This window comes from Chenopodium album, chromosome 27 (genome assembly GCF_948465745.1).
Source record: "Chenopodium album chromosome 27, dcCheAlbu1.1, whole genome shotgun sequence".
NCBI classification, from domain to species: domain Eukaryota; kingdom Viridiplantae; phylum Streptophyta; class Magnoliopsida; order Caryophyllales; family Amaranthaceae; genus Chenopodium; species Chenopodium album.
In genome coordinates, this window is record NC_137860.1 from 20,784,003 (window position 1) to 20,794,755 (window position 10,753).

Genomic DNA, 10,753 nt, shown 5'->3' on the forward strand with positions numbered 1-10,753 from the left:
TAAAAAAAATGAGTATATGAACAATGTCCATTTTTTGCACATTTTTTTATTAATTTGAACATCAATTCATCAATGATTTTCTCTAATAGATATGTAAATATTGTTGTTATTTACATGAGTATATATTTTTTTTATTATCAGATGTGTTAATATTGTCATTATTTAGATGGATAATGATAATCAATCATCTATCCAAAGAGTAGCAACTTTTACTTTGGTTGTACTAAAATCCTTCAACACTAAGTGTAAAGTCCCTAACCTTTTGCTTAGTCCCTAAACTTTTGCTTAGTCATCATTCCCAGTCCCTAAACTTTGCTTAGTCATCACTCTCAATCCCTAATCTTTGCTTAGTTGGTATTGAAAGTCCCTAAACTTTGCTGACTAAGCTTTTCCACCACCAGCAATGGTGAGTCATGGGTGGTTGAGGAACCTTTTTGCCTCAATTAAAAGATGAGTGACTAAATCTGTTACAAATGATAAATTACAAGTAATATATTTTAACTTAACTTTATTTTACCCTACGATTCCTTCTCCTATATATGAGATGGTATTGCATCAGTCCGGATTGGCAAAATGTTTCGTTAGTCCATGGATTTTTGATATCTTATATGAATTGGCTGGATGATATCCTTTATTGGTTGGATGATATCCTCTATTGGCTATAAGATATCATGGTTGAATAATATCATATAGCCAATAGAGGATATCATCCAATCATGATATCATATAGCCAATTGAGGATATCATCTAGCTAATAAAGGATATCATAGACACAATAATAAATGATACCATCCAACCATGATATCATATGGCCAATAGAGAATATCATCCAACCAATAGAGAATATCATCCAGCCAATAAAGGATATTATAGACACAATCATAAGGAGGAATTTTAAAGGGAGGAATGTTAGGCATTTCTTAATGCATAACTAGGGGCATTGCGGTAATTTCACGTTATTTTGTTTAGTAACAGCTGGGCTCCCGTTCTGAAATCATCTGACACCGTTTTGCTTTTTGGTTGTATAATTTATGTATTTCATTTCGTATGTACGATGTTACTTGTATGAAATACGTAGTATAAGCTTTCTTTTTCTTATTTCGAATTCAATTCTTCCCTCTCTCTCACTCTCTCTCTTCTGGAGCTCGACATTCTTCTTCTTTCTCTGTTCGTTCCACCGGACGTTATCTGTCCACTTTGATCTTAATTTATACACTACGTCGTGGTGGTCCTTTGTAATACCCCGTATTTTTAACGTATTTTATATTTTATTTATTTATTTATTTATGAAGTATATTTTGGGTCAAACCATTTTAATTATTTAATTACTAATAAAGCAAGTATTTATATTTTGGGTCAACAAGTATTTAATCCAAATATAACCCATACCCAACTATCCTATTTTTATAATTTGGGCCAACTATTTTATTATCCAACTCCATAATTTTTATGAAGCCCAAAATCTACCCTAACCTACTCCACACTATAAATACTCCATTTATCCCCAAAAATTTCCCACACAAAAAGGTTAGTCTTATTTTCTTCCCTTTTTCTCTCCTCTTTTCATTCTAGCTATTTTGATGATTTTATTTATGGGTTTTGGTTTTAATTATTCAAAGTATGTTTGATTAGTATCATAATTATGTTTTGGTGATTAAAGATTGTAAATTTTAAATAATAAAGTGTTTTATTTTCAGATTTCATAAAATTATAAGTTAGGGTTTTAAAATTATTAAAGACTTGATTTTTAGGGTTTTTATGAACAATTGATTTAGGGCTTTTATAGTAATGATATTTTGGAAATTTAGGTGATTATAACTACTAATTAGTTTAACTTAATTCCAGATTATTTTGAACACATAAATTCGTGTTTTAATTTATAGATTCCCGTTCGTTAATATTAATCCCGTTTTAATCCCGATCGGGTTCTAAACTCATCCGATTTGGACAAAAAAGTAGTGTTTTCCATGTGGAAACAACGTTTTAAGAAAGAATCACTACCTATGGTAGTGTGCACCACCCTCTCGTGGCCAAATTCAGCCTCTAAGTATGATTTTCGGGCAGTTTTTGATTTTTAACGAAGTTTTTTTTTTAATTTTATCTTTGAGTTTAAAGGGTAAGAGATAATTTAATTTTTCTATGGATAATTTAAGTATGAAAATATATTTTGATGAAGTTTTAAAGGGGTTTTTGATTAGTTTAAAATGCTGGAACTTTATTTAAAGTAGTATAATTGTGATTTTAATAAAAGGGTGTGATAACCTATTAAAAATGAGTTTAATTAGGGGTTTTTAAATAATTTTCAGATTATTCTAAATAGTTTAAAGTGAGTTTAAGTTGCTGGAAATTGTGTATACAAGAGTAATTAATTTAGTATTATTGTCCCTTATTGTAGGAGACTTGATTCGGAAAATGTTGTAGTATTTTCGGCCACTTTATGGGCTTAATTGAGGTACGTTCGTGTACTTAGCATATTTTGATGATGTAGGATCATGCTAGGCTTAATTTCAATCAATTACAAGTAGTATCATGCTAAGGTTCATGTATTGAATTGTGAATTATTAGTATTGGTGATTGAATTATGAAGCATGAATTTATTTGTGATGATCTATGGATTGGAAATTATATTTTGGCATGATTATATGGACTACATATTTATTTAAGGCATGATAGAGAGCATGTTTAATCAAACTAATTGTTTAATTATGTTTGGATTATTGAAAAGGAATTTTATTATAGTTCATATAATTTTTATTGATGCTTTAAGCATGAGGAAGGAGCTATATAAGTGTCTATGTACACAAGGAATAAATTATATGTTGGTGCCTTTGTGCACTTAAGGTGTTTTTAACACCGAGGGATAGGATTATTGGCGCTTTATGCGTTTAAGGTGTCTTTGACACTGAGGTAGTTTTAAAAAGGGTTCAACATTAAATTATATGTGGTCACTAATTATTCAAGAATTAAATTGGTATGTTTGTTTGATTGTATAATTATTATTGATGATTGAATTGTAATGCTTTGAGAGTCATCACCAAGTCTAATAATATGTAAACAACGTAAAGTGAAAGAGATTACGCACCAAAACTCTTGGAACGTATATACCTTGAGTATGAACATATGGGGGGAGTTATGGGGTTTTATATTTAACCATAACTTCTAATGGAGTACAGGACGCTGAATATTCCTTTTTATTATTATTATTATGCGCTGGAATTCCGCCACCAATGTGTGGCATAGGTGATGCTGGCACGGTTAGCTCCCGTGTCAGTGGTCCTCAATTTATTGAGGCAGGTTTGGTTGGAAACCCGTTCGATGTGTAATCAACGCTAAATGAATTATTTAGTGTCTAGTCAAAGAGTCTTGTTGTTTGTTGTGTGTGCTTGTAAACAGGTGCAAAGAGGTAAGTCTGTGTGATGATAGGAGAATGCATGTTAGTGTGTTTAATTACGCTTATGTACTCAGCTTTGCTGATTGTGTGTGTTGTTTGTGTCTGGCTATGTCTTTATCTTGGCCCTACGATGATCCATTTTAATGGAGAGTAGTGGGGAAAAGTGGAGATAATCTTTTCAGGCGTTGAAGCATATTCATGACGGGGCATGAGTGAAGAGCGAATCATGCTAGTTTATATTAGTTGAGATGTGGTTTATTTCTTTCAAATATTATATTATGTTATGCTTATGAGACTAACACAAAGGTTTTCATAATTTAATTGGTTTTGATAAGGGCCTTCAATGGTTTCAAGTTGTAGGTTGATTTTATTTGACTTCGTTTGACTTTGGTTTTAATCTTTACTTTCGTTTGGTTGACTTTTAAGTTGACTCGTTTTTGAATGGTTTTGAGTTAAGTCTTCCGCTGTGTGTCTTTGATAATTGCCTTAGCCGTTTTCACGGTGGCGGTAATGTCTTAGATATTCCTAAATCGTATTTTAAAAAGAGTAAAGTGTATTTTACAGGAAAGGAATTTCTAGGGTGTTACATCCTTGAAGTACGGTTCCCGTTAGACCAGCTCAACACTACGAACGAGTAAGTCCTTCTTCCCTTCTCTTCCATTTCGATGTTGTAACTAGCAATTGTTAAGGAAAGAAACGTAATTGTTAGAACCCTTACTCCAGTTTTTGTTTGTCGTCGCTAAAGATTTGAAGCATATGTTTTAATTGAATCGATTTAGGGTTTTATCGTTATTTGATTTGATTTGGTCTGATATTGGGCAATGTTAAAGTTAGGTTTTGCGATTATTAATTTAGTCGTTTGCAATTGATTGTAGTTTCCTGTTCAGTTGAATGGTGTGTGTTTTCCTCCTGTAATTGACCCCCTTTGCCGTTAGACGGTGTAATTTGGGTTTTTGATTAGCTTCATTAAACATTGCAATTTAGGGTTTCAATTCATTGTAGTATGTGTCGTGTTCACCAATTTTCAAGTTCCAGTAATCAATTTTGTGGTGCCGGTGGATGATGGTTCAGTTTGTTATATATGGTTATATAAGGTTCATTTGCATAGATTACGGTGTTTGGTTTTAATTGTAATGTGTGTGTTTTGGTTTTTTCTTTTATTTCTGGTGGGTTTTGGTGGATGTGGGAATACTTATTTGCACTTTTTTTGAAACTGTAGGTGATTTAAATTATGAAGAAAAAGTCTGTGGTTCGGAATTTAGGTTGGCAAAAGGGGGTAAGTCATTTGTAGTGTTTTGTGTTTTTGGGTAATCTATTCTGAAAACTGTTGATACTGAATTGTTGGTTTGGAATTGGGTATATTGGTCAGTTTGAAGTCTTGTAAAGGATCTGATAAGGGGCAAGGGTCGTCTAAAGTATCGAAGGGGCAAGGGGCTGCCAATGTACCTAATGGTCAAGACCCTTCTAAAGTAGTTGTCCTTAACAGCAAAACAAATGCTAAGAAAAGGAATTCCAAGCATTCTAAAAGTTATGAGGATGAAAGGGATTTGGACTGTCAAGCGTCAAGTAATTCCCATTCTGATGACTGTGCTGAGGATGATGGTGATGAAGAACAGTCAAGCTCTGAAGTGTTGAAGGGAATGTTGCTTCATTTCTTACAGAGAGACAGTAAGAAGAGGAAGTCAAAACATATTGATACAGGTTCAATGAAAATCCGTAAGGTATTATTCTTTTTGGTTCTTTATATTTGTTGTGTTGTTGATTGGTTCAATGAAAATGTTGTGCTTTCCTTTTGTCACTTAATTGATAATGGATTGGTATTGTTGTTGTTAGGAGGAATGGAGAAGTCAAGGGCATAGGAGAAGTGAAGGACATAGAGTGTGTGCTAGGGGTGAGGTGATTAGGACACATTTCGAGAATGTCGGGAAGGTACGTATTTATATTCATAATGATGGATAATTGTTTAGGTATTTGGGGTTGTAAATTTGTTGTGGCTTTTTGATTGTTTTTTTTTGTTGTTTTTGTAACCTGCAGCAACCAAATATTGTCTGTAAAGTGGAGTCATTTTGTGTTGCAGTGCAGAATTTTGACGATGACCGACGACAATTAGTTAGAAGGATGGGGTTTGAAGGGTTGTTGTGTCTGGATATGAAGAACATACCGCGACAATTTTGCTATTGGTTGATGACTAGGGTAGGAGCTGATGGAACCGTAGTTTTTGGTGATGGAGTAATGTTGACTCTTGGTGCAAAGCAAGTTTGGTATATTCCTGGTATACATATGGGAGCCAATCCAGTGCCCACATATGTTGATATGGAGTGTGAGGAGGAGTTGCAGAAGGTTAATCGGATCATTGAGTTGTATGGTGTTGGGTCTAAGAAGGAAACAATATCACTGGCTGCGGCTTCAAGGGTAATGTGTCCACTTGATGAGTCTGGTGAAATATTGCCGTTGGGTGATGATGAGCAGGACCAAGAGGATTTCATGACTGCTTTTATGGTAGTTGTGCTTGGAAAACTGATATGCACAACTACAAATAGCTCGAACATGGCTAGGGCACTAGTCCCTGCTGTGACAGTTGCCTCTAGAGCAATTGATTTTGACTGGTGTTCCTTTACCTTTTCATGGTTGTGTGATACTGCTGCTCGCTTTCAGAAGAAGTTTTTAAAAGATGGTTATAGGTCTGGTTGTTGTGGTTGTCCTGTGTTTCTGCTGGTAAGTTTGTGCTGAAATTAGTTCTGATTTATGTGTGTTGGTGATTATTTAACTGATTGATTGTGTGTGTATATATATGGTTCAGATTTACTACCTAGATCACCTGCAACGCGCTCCAGTGCAATGGGGTGTCTATCCAAGGATCAAGGTGTGGACATCATAAGAAATTCGCGCTGCTGTTGCTGAGGATCGATTGACAAGGGATAATTATGGAAAGTTGATGGTAAGGCGTGTTATATTGTACAGCTCTTTGAGTTTATGACTGTTGTTACTGAATATACTGTTGTGCAGCCTATAGATATAGCATACAATGGGGAGCCGCATCCCATGATCCCAAGGGAAGATGAAGGCTCTGAACAAGATGATGTTTTAGATAAGGTACATTTAATTTTGTTAATATAATCCATGAGTGGTAGATATGAAACATGCCAGTAACATGTTATGTATTATGGTGTCCATAATACCCTTTTGTGTTAGGTTTTGACACGGCTCGCTCCTAGACTGATTACCCTTGTAGAGGGCATTGTCAGGAAAGCCATGGGAGCTTTTGGTGGTGTTGGTGGTGGTGGTGGAGGTGGCTCATATGTGAGTGATGGTGCTGGTGGTAATAGAAACAATGATGCGAACACCGCAACAAACGGAAGCCTTATTAAGGGTCTACCGAAGGAAGTTTTAACAGCTGGTCCAGAGGATCAGCCGAATGATGGTGATGGTAGTAAAAAAGGTGGTGAAGAGGACTTGGTTTCGAAGTCGAAAGTTGTAGATGGTGTTGAGCGCAGTCGTCAAACTCATTTTGACAAAGCTTTGTTGGCTTTTGTCAGGGCTTGGAAGGAGGTTAAGGATGAAAATTAGTAAGCAAGCGTATTCCAAATTAAGCATTGATTTAAAATTTAGTGTAGATCACATTGTATTTTATTGTTGTTGTTGTTTGTTTATAGCCCTGGTCCGACAATTATTGAGTGCGATGGTATGGATGCTACTCAAAGAGATTGTTATCGGCTTATTGGGGGGAGAGCGCGGCTGGGTGATCAGTATGTCCGCATGGCCTCTGTTCTTTACACAAAGGAATGGAGTGAAATAGAATTCCCGTTGCCTGGGAAGCGAATTCTGTTGGACCCTACTTATGCGGTATATGAACAACATATAATCTTAGTTGCTTATTTCTTATAGTTTTTTAACATCTAGTTGTTGTTCTAATACAATTTATAATTGTTTTCCCAGACAAGGCTAATGCAAAAGAAAAAAGATTATGCGGATTTGGCAAAGATCCTTGGAAAGGCCTTCTGTTCACATGCCCTGGATGATATACGCGTTGTGAGGTTCCTCACCTGTTCTTGTGTATTTTAATTATTGCCTTCATGTTCACTGACTTTGAACTTATTATGGTAGGTATTCATGCCGGTACTTGATTTGTCTGTAAAGGATGCTGACCATTGGTGGTGCTTAGCAGTAGATTTTGTGGTGAAGCAAATTTGGATAATTGATTCTCTTGTGAAAGACCCCTTTGAAGCACATGCAGACATAGTTACGGAGTTGGTTAGTCTCTGTAACACAATTACAAGGTTCATGGTTATATTCTGGCATCTGATTTGGTGGTGTTATGTTAATATACAGGTTCAAGGCCTGGATGTGCTTGCCGGTTCAAATCCGCAATGGGTCCTTAATTAGATGTGCAATTGGCCACGTAGAGTAATGGAAATGCCCCAGCAAACGGACACGTAAGTATTACGGAGTAACCCCTCGAACAACCCCTGTTTTTGTAAAGGAACATGCAAGTTTGCTTTGATTCTAACCTTTGTCCAAGTCTTTGTTTTTTTGCGTAGTTACTCTTGTGGTGTGCTTATGCTGTCATGCATCAAACATTGCGCTGTAACATTTGACACTCCTCATGTACTGGTAAGAACTTGAGTTATGTCAAGTGACTTAAACTGTATGTCTGTTTCCGTATTATAATCCTTTTATTCTCAATGGCAGGAGAAGTCAGTCAATGTACGGACTAAGATTTTTCTCGAAGATTTGCATAGCAAGTTCAATGTCATGAAGGTGAACTTGGAGGGTCTAATTAATGAAGATCGAAGAGGAGCAGGGAAGAGGAATGGGTCAGTAACAACTCAGTAGTAGACTTAGTTGTGTGTAGTAGACAATGTTTGAAGCTTGAATATCCAGATTATTGATACTTATGTTTAACTAAGATGTGGGCCTTAATGGCTCATTTAGAATTTGGGTTTGCATGCCAAGACATGGGCCTTTTTGAAAATGGGTACTGGATATTAATGTGGTATTTCTAGAAAATGGTCCACTTTTAATATTGCCAATTATGAAAATGGTCAATATGGCCCTTTCTTGAATATGGATCTGGATTTTATTTAGCCTTTTTCATATTTAGTATTTGGTTAACTAATTCAAGATGGGAAACAAAATTTGCACAACGTAAAGAGCTTAACTCATTACAATTTATGTGCACGTTTGGATAATGAACATAAATAGCTTAAACGTTTAAAATTCCTCCACATGTAACAAAATTCAACGACATAACAACGAATTTTATATCTAGACGCACAAACTCAAAACGTTTACTCACAATCAAACATAAACACATTAGACGTAGAAATAGAAGACATTGCAAGCTTCATCCACAGCTTTCAAGCTAAGCTAGCCATTCGGCACTGCTATCGCTACTCCATCCAAAACCAGCAGCACTTGACGAACCCTCCTTGATCTCATACAAGTGCTTTGCATGCTCTATACGTTGGACGTAAGCTGGTGGGTAGTCTTCGTACGTGAAAGGCTTATCAATTACTAGAGGAAGGTTATCCATGTCGTTGTACCCATTTTCAGCCAGCATCTTACTTCTGAATTTCATTCTTTCTTCACTGTCGTTGTTGATCAGCTCTATTGGGTCCTCAACTGAGAAGTTAAGCCATTCTAGTGTTATCTCCATCTTCACTTTGTCTGGCTTAATTAGGCGTTCGGCAGCAGTGAATCGCCTTCCAAGCAGGGCCAAGCCATATTGCTCTCCATTTTGGCAGTTGTACCTGATTGCATCCTCGACATTGTAGTACCAGTCTTCTATATGGTCATCAAACAACTCCAAAAACCACCTAAAATATTTTGTGTACTCTGGGTACGCCATAAAATCCATGATGGCTTTCAAGAGTCTCCGTAAGTGGAAGCTAACAACAATTTTAGCAACATCTACCAAATAAAACATGAAAAAATACGCTTCTTTCCGGAAATGTCTTGGCATACCAATTTGAAACATTGATATGAAAGGGTAATCAAGATGAAAGTCAATACCTTTCACTGCATCAACTAAACCCCCTCTAGCAATAGTAGCTAATTGATGACTGAACATCATATCCCTGCTCCTCTTAGGCATGTGGAAGTTCCTTATAACAGAATTGACGTCATGATTTCCATTGTCTTTGAGTTTCTTCACAACTCTTAAAAGCCTTTTCCGCTTCCTCTCTTGCTTTGCTCTCCTAATTGCTGCAACAACAAGCAAACAACAGAACATAAATTTAAGTGAGTTTATATTATATTAAAAATAACTATTGCAACAACAAGCAAACAACAAAACACTTATTGGTAATATGATTTCATCACCTTTGTTTCCCATGGATCAATGTGTGTAAGTGAATTTTGTGTTATTTTTGTGGTTTATCAAAATAACAATTTTAAATCTGGAATTTGGGAGGTGTTGTTGGATTTCATATCACAATACTACAAAAAGGACAAAAAATGAGGGCAATGGTACAACAAGATAGAGGAAAATCATTTTGCAGAGAGGGGTGTTGCCTTGAGCCAAACGCTAGCACATTTTGGGTGTACTATCCTTCCTTCTCCCTATTGGGTTTTCCTTATTTTGGTCACAGCTGAACTCTGACCACACTCAACTGCAGCAGGCTTTTCACAGTAGTAGGTGATGGGTAGCAGGCCTTTTTTGTTCAAAATTTTACCCGGAATTTTCAAAGTTTATAAAATTGAGTTTTGTAAATTTAACTATCACCTAGTCCAATATATTACCCCCTCACTCTCCTCAGTTGTCTCTCCAATTGAACCTGAAACCCTCTTAATTCCCTGTTTTTTGCTTGCAACTGGAATCATGAACAATAAGCAAATTTTCAGCATTACTGGTAGGGAAATGCATCTCCATCCTACTGAACCCGTGCTTTATTTCTCTCCCTTCACCCCAACAAAAACCCCAAAGCTTGATTTCAACTCCGTTGAGTACTTTGCTAACCACATGGACTACTATCAAATGGCCCCTCCCTTACCCACCTATGAACTTCGTGAACAGCTTATAAACTCTCTTGACATCAACACCATGACTCTCATCCCTAGAAGTGTCATGGAAGTAGGGATAATGACTGTCAACCAGCTTATTACCCTCTCCTTTCTGATCTAGATGGCTATCTGCACAAAGGTGTAGCTGTCTTTGATAAGCTAAGTGGTTCTGTGAGGACACAATGACAGATGACTGTCCTTTGGTTCATGAGGAGCTCATTCCCATCTTCGACATGAAGCCTAAAATCAACCCTGCATCCCTACCAATCTACACCTTACCTGTTAGAGAAAGGCACATTTTCTTCTGGGAGAATTCTGCTGACATTCATGTCATGGAGGTGAAAGGTACTGTGAAGCTAC